The following is a 13,463-nucleotide window of genomic DNA, read 5'->3' as shown; positions in this document are numbered from 1 at the left end:
GGGGCTTGGTAGCTAAGCAAGTCATATGCCCATAAATTTATTGGGGCTTGTTAGCTATACAAGTCATATGCCCAAGTCTATCAACATACATAATATAACATTTCATAACATAACATAAGATAGCATATAACATATAAAATCCTATCCTAATTTCCTTACCAATATATCGGGATATGAGAACAGAATCGGGACTTTGGAACACTCCTAAAAACCATAATAGAGTGGTGAGTATACTAAAGAAAAGAGATGAAATGAACGAACTTTACCATCGAAAAGATACTTACCAAAAATCTTACGTTCAAGATCTTAGATGCCTAACCAAGAAATAGAGAATACGAGTTAGGATTTTGAGTAGAAAAACTATAAGAATAACACAAAAAGGAACTAGAAGAAGGATTACCTCGAATGCTTCTATAACCGAACTACACCTCGAACCGAAATATACTATGAACCTTACTTCCCGAATGTTTATTAAGCTTATAAGGATAAAGCTTATAACCCCTTATAACCCCAACCCAAGTGTTTATCACTCTAAAATAACCTAGCAGCTTGCAGACTCTGAACTGAGCTTGATGAATGAATAAATGGCTAGGCACTAGGTCCTATTTATAGAGTTCAAGAATGAAAAGATCTTTATTTAACTTGAATAAAATAATGGCTTTTTAATTGAAAAATCTTTGAATAATCGTTCAGCAGAGGCTGAAGACTCGGTCAAAAAGATTATGGACTTATCAACAGGTTAAGGAATAAAATAAGCTCAGTTTCAAAAACATTAAAAAATCTGGCACTATAGCCGATATATCACCCCTAGTAGGCGATTTATTGCCTGGGCTAATATGCCCAAGGCTCGTCGAGGTGGCCGTGCGAAGTTACGTGTTTTTCGTATCCCCGTATGGCGATATATCGCCCCCTAGTGCAACGATATATCGACATACACTGAAATATTATACATGTAATTGCACTTTTTCAGCCTAATTTGAATTGAGTAAACAACCTTGACTAAGTCCTCTAACGATTTCAAAGTTACTGGCAGACCTAAAGATATTCAAATATTACTCTTATTAAATTTATTCCTCAAAATACTTAATTATTCATTAAACATACACATGACAAGTGTCATTTCCTTATTGGGTTTATCTAAACCTTATATAATAATAAATATAACCTTCATAATCAGTTATATCAATTGAACCTTAGGTTATAATTAATATTCTTAAACTATAGGTTAAACTTATAAAATCTACAAGTGTTACTACGAGTGTCCAACTACATCCCAGCCTGAACCAAAATCCACAGTCATAAAGATTCTACAACTATTACTATTGCTACTACTATCTAACTAGTTAAGTAAAGTTCTTAGACTCTACACCTAGTAACAAACATAAACAATGTCTGAATAAGTTTGAATTACAAAACCTAATCCCAGGACCAATCCCGCGCTCTCGGTACCTTCAATTCCACCAAACGGGTGGTGGAATCATCCCCCAAGCCCTCGAGCCAAAACCCTAAAAAGTACCCAAAAGCATGCCTCGGAAGAACAAGGCAGCGCTACAGTACTGCCTTCCAGGCGCTATGGTGCTACAGGCAGAGCAAGAAACCCCTGACCAGTGCTATAGCGCCCTAGACTAGGCGTTGTAGTGCCAAAACCAGAGTTCCCAAACTTTGAGTTTTTCACTTTGTATTCTCCAAGTTTCAAACCTCAAAAACTGACCCAAACCTCAACCAAACCCACAAATGAACCCAAAAACTAGTTCTACGTGTCTTATACATCAAAACCCAAGCTTTGAATCATTAAAAATCACCTCAAATAGCCACTTCTATAATCAAAAGTTCTAGCTCAAAAGTAACTTCAAAACAGAGCAAAAACTAGAAAATTCATGGCTGAATTCTTACCTTAAACTCAGGTTTGCATCCCCTTCAATGGATGAACTAAAGTCCTAAGCTCCAACCTTGATTTCCTAGCATCAATCCTCAAATTGAGTTTCAAAATTCAAATGGAAGAAAATAGGAGAATGATGATCGTGAGAGAGGAAGGAAAGGGCTCTGTTTTTGCTACTTTGTTCTCTATTCCACAACCTTCTAATTTAAATATATTCTAAGGTCAAAAGACCAAAATGCCCCCAAGCCTAATTTATTTCCTTAACAGCCACCAAGGGAAAAAATGTCCTTTCCCGTCTATCCCGTTAATTATAATTAATGTCCCCCAATTCCTGTTATTCCAAATATTCTCAAATAATAATAAAATCATATACCATTACCCTTTAACTCTCGGTAATGTTCTAAGCATCAATGTAACCTCGAGACTCACCCCAAGCCCCATAAATAATCCCATTATGATTAAACCGCTAACTTACATTCCAAGATCGTCTCATGCCAAAAAGCTCGAACATATCCACATAATAATGTGGCCTCATCCATAATTCACCAACATGCAGTAAAATATACAAATATGCCCCCAACGGGCCAAATTACCAAAATGCCCTTATAATGAAAAGTGGACCCACATGCATGCATTTATCATCATATAATAATATAATTAACATAAACATGCATATAATCACATAATTGCATAATAAATCAATTATGTCCCTCCCGACCCCCTAATCTAGGCTCGAAGCCACATTAGGGAATTTTGGGGCATTACAATATTTCTTTTGAAGGATGACAATTTATCTAGTGTAATGGCAGATAAAATAATCTCATTTTCGAGTAGTTAGATAGAATATTCTGCAATCAACAGTGGGATGGTTTATTTTTTTGTAGAGTCCCAGAATGTTTACTTAGTTAGCTAGATAGTTAGTAGTAGTTATAGTATTTTTATTGTTTTTGTGGATTTTGGTTAAAACCGGGACTTAGTTGGAAACTCATAGCAACAGTTATGGATATTGTAAGTTTAACTTATAGCTTAAGAATATTAATTATAACATAACGTTTGGTTAATATTGCTGGTTCTAGGTATATTATTTATTATAACCTAAAGTTTAGATAGAGCCAATAAGAACATGACAATTGTCATAAGCATGATTATTAAGGAATTAAGTATTTTTAATGATAAAATAAAGAAATAGAAGCTTTAGTACCTACTAGAAACATTTAGGGTCGTATTATGACTTAGTCAAAGTAGTTATCCCATTCAAATTATGCTAAAAAAGTATAATTATGTGTTTAAAATATTCACGTATGTCGATATATCATAGCATGGGAGTCGATATATCGCCTAACGGAGGATACGGAAAATACGTCGGCTTTGCACGAACGTATGAACAGAAGCTCGGGACTAAGGCAGAGTCGATATATTGCCATATATAGGGCGATATATCACCCTTAGTGTGATAAATTTTGAAATCTTTGTTTTTGAATTTAAAAATAAGCCTTAACTACTTGGACTTGCCTCTGAACATTTTGATCGAGTCTTAAGCCTCTGATTGACGAATATTAAAATATTTTCAATTAATATTCATTATTTTTATTCAAATCAAAAGGGGGTTAGTTCCACTCCTTACCTCTATAAATAGGACCTAGTACCCAACCATTCCTCTCATTCTTCAAGCTAAGATCACAGCCTCCAAGGTGCTAGTTTTACCATAGAGTGATAAACACTTGGGTTTATGATAAAAGCTTTGTCATTCTTAAGCTTTATAAAATACTTGGGAAGTGAGGTTTAGTGTATTTCAGTATTGAAGTTAGACCAATCCATAAGGTCAACTAAGGTATTTCTATTCTTTAAGTCCAGTTCTTTAAAATTCTTTAGTTTTCTTTAGTTTCTTTTATTCAGATCCTAACCTTTGTTATTGGTTCTTGATTAGGTTCTTGAAACTTAAAGATCTTTCTTGGTAAGTTTCTTCTTGAAGGTTTTGTTTCCATATTTATTCTTTACTCTTTAGAAATACTCACCATTTTTATAAGTGTTCCAAGTCCCACATTTGTTCTCAAATATCTTGGTTTTGGTAAGGAAAATAGGATAGTTTTTATATGCTTATATGTTATTATATGATTATGCTATAATATGTTACGTTATGATATGTTATGATATATATGTTTTTGGGGCTTATAGTTGCTTAAATAGAAAACCCCAATACTTTTATGTTTCTTGGGGCTTATAGTTGCTTAGCTAGCAAACCTCAATGTATTTTGAGGCTTATAGTTGCTTAGCTAGTAAACACCAATGCTTACCATGTACATGGGTAGGAATTGTGATATATGTTTTATAGTATATGTTTTTGTTATAGTCGTATGACTATGTTTTATGTTATATGTGTTAGTATATTTTCCTTGCTGGGCATTAGGCTCACTCCTTTTTCTTTTAGTGTGATGCAGGAAACTAGATAAGGAGGCGGGAGGATTCTTGGTGGCTTGACTTGTGTGTTGAGGATGAATGGAATGATTGGGCTGCAAGTCAATCGAGGATGACGTTATTTTTAGTTTTTTAAAAAAAATTATATTTCTATGTATTTTCCGCATTTAGTATTGTAGACAACCTTCTTTAGTTTAAAATTATGTTTTATGTTTTAAACAATGGGTACCCATACCAAAATTCTATTTACTTTGTAATTTCCACAATATTATGTTGAAGTTTTGATAAAGTTATTATTATTTCTTATGTATATGTTCTTCAAAGTAATAGCTATGTTTAGTAGTTCTAATGGTCCAAGGTCTTAGAATAGTTGGGTCATTACAGTTGTCTCTAAAGTTAAGCACTTATGATGATGGAACTCAGATGATAAACCTTTGTTGTCAGTCTTCAATTTGGTATCTGATGATGCTAATTCAAGTAAGGTAAAATATAAATCTAGATTTCATTTCGAACAAGCATGGGTCAACAATGATGAATGCCTTCAACTCATTAATGAAGCGTGGGAGGAGAATGGAATTGTGGACAAAATTTAGGGGCTGAGGAGCAGGATCAATACTTGCGATAAAAAATTGGAATATTGGAATAAAGAGAAAATGAGAGAGTTGAATAATAAAATTAAGGGATTGAAAACTAGGCTAGCTACCCTTCCTATGTCTCACCTTCGGGCGAACTGGCTGGAGTTGTAGAGGATTGAGATTAGTTTGAATGTTTTGCTCAAAAAAGAGGAACTTGTGTTTGGATGCAGAAAAGCAGAGTTATTTTGTTGATATATGTGGAGAACTGAATACTCAGTTTTATGCATTGGAAGACCTCTAATAGTGTTGAGAGTTGTGCCCTTCAAGTGTATTTATGTATGAACGATTACTGTTAATTAAATAAAGTTAATATTTTGCACTCACATTTGTATTTAATTATGCATGCCATTTATCATGAAGATTCAATTTTATTAATGTGGTCTTGAATTAAGTATATGTATAATGATATATATACAAGAGGAATTAATTCAAGATAATAATATACAACTGTTTATAATTTCTAAATAAAGTGGGAACTCTATTTAATAAAGATTATGAGTACGGTCTATCTTCTGTTTAAGATAGAGCAATTTATCTGGACTGTTACGTGTTGCGACACAAAGAGATAGAGGTGTCGTATACAAGATAAATTGTATAGGACTAAGACAAGATGAAAAAAAAACTTCTAATAGTCTCTGTTAGAATGTAGAAGTTCATCATTCATCAATCAATGGTTGTTTGAGACTTGACCTTAATCCTTAAATGAGTAATGGACTTCTATTTGTGCTTTTATGACTTTTAATTTATCGGGTAAGGCTCAATATTTCCGATATCTTGGAGTTACATAATTAAATGTGGCTAGGAACATACTTCACATATATGGAATCTACTCCTTACTTAAATTGAAGCAGATTAGTTGCTTATTTTAGTGTTGATTCAGGACTTGGACATAGAGCACTTAATTTCTGATAGAGAACATAAATTTTAATTAATGAAAGCTAGAGAGAGAGTATGTGAGAGTGAAATATTTTTAAATAGGTTAGGAACTGTCATTAGGTCTAACCAATATGATTAGAACATTTGAGTTTATGAGCCAAAACACAAAAAGAAATGGTTGTCGTACAAACACATTAGGTGTCGTGTCGCCTGGTAGTAGGCAACACATCGCCTACTACCAGGCGACAAGCCTATGTTTTCAAACCTTAGAGGCGGCACAATGCGTGAGAAACCGTTTAAGCTTCTCAAAAGTGACCTTAAACACCTCCAAATGCTCCCAAACATTTTAGGCATGCTTAGATACCTTAGTGTATCACTTTATTTCAAAAAACACAATTTTTAAATGTTTGGACCAAATAGTCAAATTTCACATTACTATTATGTGATATTGTTAAGTGTTTTGCACCACTTTGTGAACACACACTTGGTTTTATATTTAACCAATCATAACACTTACATGACATTTGCATGATCAGTGTAGTTTATTTCCACGAGATGTTTCTCGCTAGTTGTTCTCACTGAAGTATTCTATTAAGGCGCGAGATCAAGATTGCTTCTAGCTTATCTTGTTGATCTCTTTCCTTGCACGTGATTCGGTCCAAACTTTGTGCATTCTCGTCTAGCGTGATGTGATTAACATTCTTGCTCAAAGCCTACATTCAGTGGGTCATGTGAGCAACTAGCTACTAATAGGTTATGATGATTAGTTATGCATACTCCAAGACCTAAGCAGGTGGAAATATGTTGTCGTTGAGGCCACTTCGGGACAATATGATTTCTCACAGGAAATCAAGACTTTTTTATGATGCCACCGTGGAGCTTGCCTTCATCAGAAGAACCCAGTGACAATATTTTTTTTCTGATGTTTTTTTGGGTACCACTTATAATAATAATAATTTGTAGTGATAAAAAAGTAAATAAAAAAATAATATAAGCAAAATTAACTATGTGCATAAAAGTAAGCTTTCAATTTATTACATGATTATGAAGGAAAAATCATTTATTTTATGGATTCATGGCGACAATTCCGCATGGAAACAACTAGTTACTACTCTAGCTAACATCTATGTATAGTAGAACAAGTTCAACTAAATGAATAAATAATTAATTAAGGCTAATAAAAATGAATTCATTGCATATTAAAGCATTATATTCAATAACTAATATAAGAAATCTAAATATGATGCAAAAAGAAAGAAATTGAATTAAAATATATATATTTAAATTGAATATTTAAATACAGAAATATGATTATAGTTAATTAATTACCTTTATGTATAAAAAATTAACAAAAAATGAAGAAAAAAAATAATATGTAATTTAATATTGAATTTGAATAAGAATAATTTTTTAGCATATTCTAGTAAAAGAAAATAGAGTAAAGAAATATTAATCTTGAATTTTTCTTGATATAGAAATGTCTTTTTTCTTTGCAAAATGGCTAATGAGTTTTTTTAAATAAATAAATAATGAAATTTTTAAAAAATATTGTTGACTCAGTTTTTCATCAACGACAGAATAAACAAGAAACGGCAGCTAGAAAAGAGAAACACAGAAGAGATTTTGTAATATCCGCCTTTGCATCTTATGGGTATTTAGGTAATTTGGCTTGTGATGGAAATTTGGTAATTTATGTTGATGCATATGTGATATTTTAATATTTCATGATTATGGTAGGCATGTATATGTATGACAATGGCAAAATACGATTCCTTCAAGTATCATGGGCGTAAGTGCCAAATATATTGGAAATGATGGGTCAAAGTATAATTATAAATATTGTGGTGAAGATTGTAATTTCTATAAGTTAAAACTATTAGTTTAAGGGAGAGTTTGTAAAAAGGGCTTAATGAATTGACAGAAACACTTAGATAAAGGGTAAGGCGCTAATATGACATTAATGAGTAATAATAAATACAAAGAGAGAGGCTATGGTTAGGGTTAGGCTTGTAATCTCTCTTCTCTCTCTCATACACACAATGAAGCGATTTTCTCTCTTCTTTGATGAAATCACACACATAAAACACATGTACTTTTGGAGGCAAGTAACAATTAAGGAGGAGGATCATGGATTAAAAGCATACTCGGTGGCCTAAAAGGAGTTGTCGAGGCTTGAACAATAAGATCTCGTAAGAACCCTAATTCTTATGAGTATTAGGTTAGGTTTCTTTGGAGTTTTAATTATGTTTTATACTATAAAGCATTATAGGTTGTGTAAATGGATTAGACATGCATGGTAGGTTGTATTTAGTCTATAATTGGTGTGGAATTGAGATAGGAAGGTTGAGGACGATTTGGAGTCAAAAATCGCGAATCTGGTCTGACCCGATTGGCCGACATGCACCAGTCGGCCGATCGACTTGCAATAAGAAAATTGGGGAAACATGTTTTAGTAATTTATTCATTACTTTTTACTAGAGTATCAGATTTTGACGTTCTTTATATGGTTGAAAATATTATTTAAATATCTATAATTTTATGGATTATTATAACTCTAGTTTGGAATATTTTAAATGCTAAAAGTTTAAGACAAAGTGATGCCTTGTTGAGTAAGGGAAAAATGATAGCAATGAGTTATAATTTGATGGGATTCCGATGTAATGGTTCAAGGCCATTGTAATTAGATTTTTAGGACTTTCTTAAGGCTGTTGGGAGTCCTAGAAAGTCAAAGGGATTTTTCATAAAGTCTAATATGATGTATGGTCTCTAAGTTTGAGTTTGTGAGTTATTTTTCTTAGGACTTTCTACAGGATACTTGAATGGAACAAGGAATGTGTTTTGGAGCGCTGCTGGACCTGAGGTAAGAAGTGTGGTCATTTAACACATGGTGTAAAATTGAAGGCATAAATGTTATGTATATGTGATCTAATTAAGTTTGTGTATGTTATGGTTATGATTTTTTTCATGTATGTTATGTCTTTATGAATATTGCATGTTTATGTATGTTATTGCATGCTTACATTGATATGGGAGTTTGAATATATTGAAGCGGAGTTGCTATTGTTGAGAAACTTACACGGGATCTTTATTTATTTTCATGTAGATCTTATATTAAACAAATTAATATGCGATAACCTAGAACATGTTTCTAAAATTGAATTCAAAGAGAAATAATTATAAGAATACTTACATTATACGCAGCAGAATGAATGAGTCCTTCCTTCAGTTTCTCTAACCCTTGTATCCATTCTGTCGTAGAGTATTACCAAGAAACTGAACCAATCTTCAGTTTTCTTCACAACCTTCCAAAGTATCCTTAGAATCACCAAGAATAGGGCAGGCAATTCTCAACACATGAGATAGATACAGAGAGAAGAAGAGAGAAGAACAATAAGGCTTAGAAAATGACTTTTGTTTAGAGAGAATCTAAAATCTATCAGAAAACTAGTGTCTGTCATCTTTCTATCTTCTGTTTTCAACTCTCTCTTAACATTCCTTTTATAGACTCATTTAGGTCATTTATTTAATTAAAAAATCAATAAAATAATAGCCAATAATCAGCCCTAGGTCGAAATTATCATGGGCTTTAGGCCCATGAAGTTTCCCATTTGATTATAAGCCCATTGGACTTAAAATCAAAGCCTGTATTATAATCTATTGATTTAATTAATTAAATAATTATTTAAATCCTTTTTAAAATTAATTATTTATAATTTGAACCTTGATTTAAATTATTTATTAATTTAGATACCAATTTATCTTAATTAATAAATCTGCCATATTTTCTCTTTTCTTCTAAAAATTACATAACTCTGTGAAACTATCCAAAATTGACCTGGTCAACTTTGATAATTCTAATTGATAATTAAATCAATTAATTGTGATTATCTAGATTATTTTATCCACGGTACAGTGGGGATCATGGGCCTATGAAATCAATCTCCAATAAGTGATCATAAATCTAACAAATAAATTTACTAACTTATTAATTCCTCATGACTCCACTAAAGACTCGGAATTGCACTCTTGAATTCATAGAACGCTCTATAACAAATATAGATACGCTATAAATTATCAATTATTACAACCATAATTATCACTCAATCCTCTATAGATGGTCTATAATGAGATGGGACTAAAATACAGTTTTACTCCTCATTGAATTTTATCCTTAAAACACTCCTTGTAAATGATATTTCAGTAAACTAATATTAATTACTAAAATATGATCTCTATCATTTAGCACCTTGAACCAAACTAAAAGGAAACCATCATTTCACTTCTTCATCAGAAGCAATAGATGTTCATATCTATGATTAATACTCCCAATTAATTATACTACCGAGTTCCCAAGATGTAAGTATGGGCTAGTCCGTAGGGTAAGCTGGTAACGAACAAGTCAAAGAACACAAATAATACAATCAGTTAGAATACTAACCACTCGGAATTGAGATTGAATTGACCTATGGTCAACTATATGATATGACTAGAATAGATAATAACAATATGTTTACTTATCCTATCAACTGTCAATATCAACCCAATCCAATGTAACAAATACATCCGATGTTATTGTAATGCCCCAAATTTCCTAATAAGATTTAGGACCTTGATTAGGAGGCTGGGAGGGCCATAATTGATTTATTGTGTTATTAAATGATAATATGGATGTTTAGGTGTATTAAATATGCATGTGAACTCATTTCTAAGTAATTGGGTGATTTTCATATTTTGGCCATTTCGGGCATATTTGGCATATATGTGATATGTGTGTGGTGCTATATTATTATTTGGTTATGCGAGGGTTACTCAGCACAAGACGATCCTAGGAGGTAAGCTAGTGGGAAAGTCACAACGGGATTTATTCTTGACTCGGAGTGAGTCAAGGGGTATTTAGAGCATTACCGGGTTATTGGGTAATGGGAATAAATATTTGGTGATAAATTGGGAGTTAGTAAGATCAAGGGGCAAATTCAGGAGGTTTTTACTATTTTTCCCCCGGGAGTGTTTTCGAGACCCCGAGCGTTAGGATTTGGTTAAGGCTACTTAAGCTTGAAGTAACCTTTTAAAAAAAATAAAAGAACGTTTTGTAGTTCTCTCTCCCTCAAAGTTCCATTTTCGTCTCCTGATCGCATTTTCGAAGATAACTTAAGTTCTAGGAGTCAGAATCAAGTGAGGATCGAGGCATAGCGATCCTAGGAAAGATTAGAAGCTTATTAACCGGAGGATTTAGTTGGAAACAACTCAATTCGAGGTAATTCAAGTTTTAAGTTTTTAAAGTTTTTAAGCTTGAATTGGACTTTGTGTTTTGATGAGTTTTTTATTGAATTGAAGCTTGGGTTGTATGGGTTTTGAATCATGGGGATATTTGAAAACTTTGATATTTTGATTTGGGGGTGTTTAGGTATGTTTTTGGGAGATTTTAAAAGGTTAAAATCGGGGTTATGGATGGTTCTGGGTTGGGGGCCGCGGCCCTGTTCTTGGGCGCCATGGCCCTAGCTCGAAGAAGCTGATGGGGAGGTTTTGGCCTTGCTGGGCGCCGCGGCCCTGTGTGAGGGGCGCCGGCCCTTGCTCTGGAGTGGCTGGGGGCCGCAACACAAGGTGTTCGAGTCGTAGCCCTTGGTTGGTTTTGAGCCCGTTTGAGCGTTTTGACCTCGGGAACATGGTTTTAGGCCTCGAGATCATTCCTACTACCCAGATTGGTGGGGTGTGATGTCTTGGAGGCTAGGTCTTGGTTTCGGGATTGGTTTTAGGAGTTGAACTCATTGTATCACCATTTGTGGTTGTGACTAGGTTATCACTAGAGGCTTGGAATCAGGATCGTGCTTGTGGCTCGTTTATTGGTAACCTGTGCTTGGACCAAAGATAAGAAAATTGCACCCTGTGTATATGTGACATGCATTTTTATTCTTGATGCATGTTGGATGTTTTAATGTAATGCACAATAAACATGTGATTAGGACATGTTATGTATATTGAATATGAGATTGTTCAGAGCTTGAACCTCTGTGTTTATGCATGATCCTAATTGTGCTAGTAATTATTGAGTAAGCATGTTGAATGCCCTGTATTCGGATATTTGACATATGATATATGTTTGGTAGCATTGCTTACTTGTGTATGGCACTGACTAGTCAGGGTCGGCACTGGTCGAGTATCACAGACCTAAGAGCCGAGAACAGCATAACGTCCTGAGCGCAGGGCCGATTAAAGATTAGATCTAATCGATATCAGTGTTGAATGACTCTAGGCCATTAATGCTAGACTGACCCTAAGGTCAATGAATCTTATAAGCACTTGACTAGTCTAAGCTAGTTACTCAAAGCTAGGGCCTAAGACCTAGTTTACTGCTTGTCACATGGCTAGGGAACAGAGTTCCATGGTTATGACTCTATGGTCATGAGGAAGGTTATGTTGGTGACTAGTCATCATGCACCTATCCTGTTTAAGCTAGTGAAAGGTTCACTTATCTATAAAGCCCTGGTGACCCTATCATCACATGGCAATTGGGAATAAACCTACCTTAGTGACTATTACAATTGTCACTCTTCTATTTGGGCTAAAAGCCTTGGGTGATTATTATGATCATCGATTGATGTGTTATACTCAATATTATGTGAACTCATTTGCCTGCTTGAATAGGGCTATCTCTGCTAGGCGTGTGCCTTATGTTTTGATGACATGTTATTACTGTTCATGAGCATATTAAGTTTTCTTGTTGGGCTTCGGCTCGCGGGTGCTATGTGGTGTAGGTAAAGGCAAAAGAAAGCTGGACCATCCTTGAGTTGGAGAGCTTAGGTGGCGATGTGTACATATGCGGCTGCTCGACCTCCACGGCCGAGGTTTGAAGAGGAACTAGGGTTAAACCCTGTTTTACCGCCTAGATCTGCTAGTTGTAAATATTTTCTTGTAATAGACCTCTAAATTATACTTTTGGGATCCTAATGTATATAATAAACGTTCTAATGAAACGTTATATCTTAGCCAAAAAATTTAATCCCTAAACCGCTAATCATACTTAGTTACACGATTTTGGCCAAATGACTCGATTAACGAGTTTAGCACTGTTTACAAGGCACACCGTAACGGTCCTTGGAGTTTAGGGCGTTACAGTTATCTACTTTTCTAATGTTTTGGAAAGAACATAACACTACAATGTGTAAGTAGATCATATCGTAGATTGGCAAGTTAGTGTAAATCCTGTGAACTGACTAATCTTAGGACTAACTTATTTTGAACATATAATCATATTTATATTCCACTGTGATTACGTCACAATAAATACGATTAGCTATATGCTCGCAATTTAATATAAGTTTATATTAAACAAATAATCATGAAAATAAAACATGTGAGCAAAGTGATTGACCAAGTCAAAAAATGATTTCTATTCTTTAATTGATAATAAATGAGACCACCACCAGGCCTCAAGCCAATTACAAAGAAATTGGGTTTTAATTAGGGCATAAAACCCTAACAGCTATGACCTATGTTTATGTTATGAAATTTTTTGGTGTTTGCTAAGATGTTGGGCAGGGTAGTTATCAGATTAGGTAGGTGTCCTAGGCCGCGGAGGTTGAGGGTGGGACACCACTCGCTACTATAAAGTGTCAACACTTGCTTACGTTGTTTGTTTGCGTGACATGCTTACGTTATGA

The sequence above is a fragment of the Humulus lupulus genome, chromosome 3 (assembly GCF_963169125.1).
Source record: "Humulus lupulus chromosome 3, drHumLupu1.1, whole genome shotgun sequence".
NCBI classification, from domain to species: domain Eukaryota; kingdom Viridiplantae; phylum Streptophyta; class Magnoliopsida; order Rosales; family Cannabaceae; genus Humulus; species Humulus lupulus.
Note: the sequence above shows the minus strand (reverse complement) of the source record.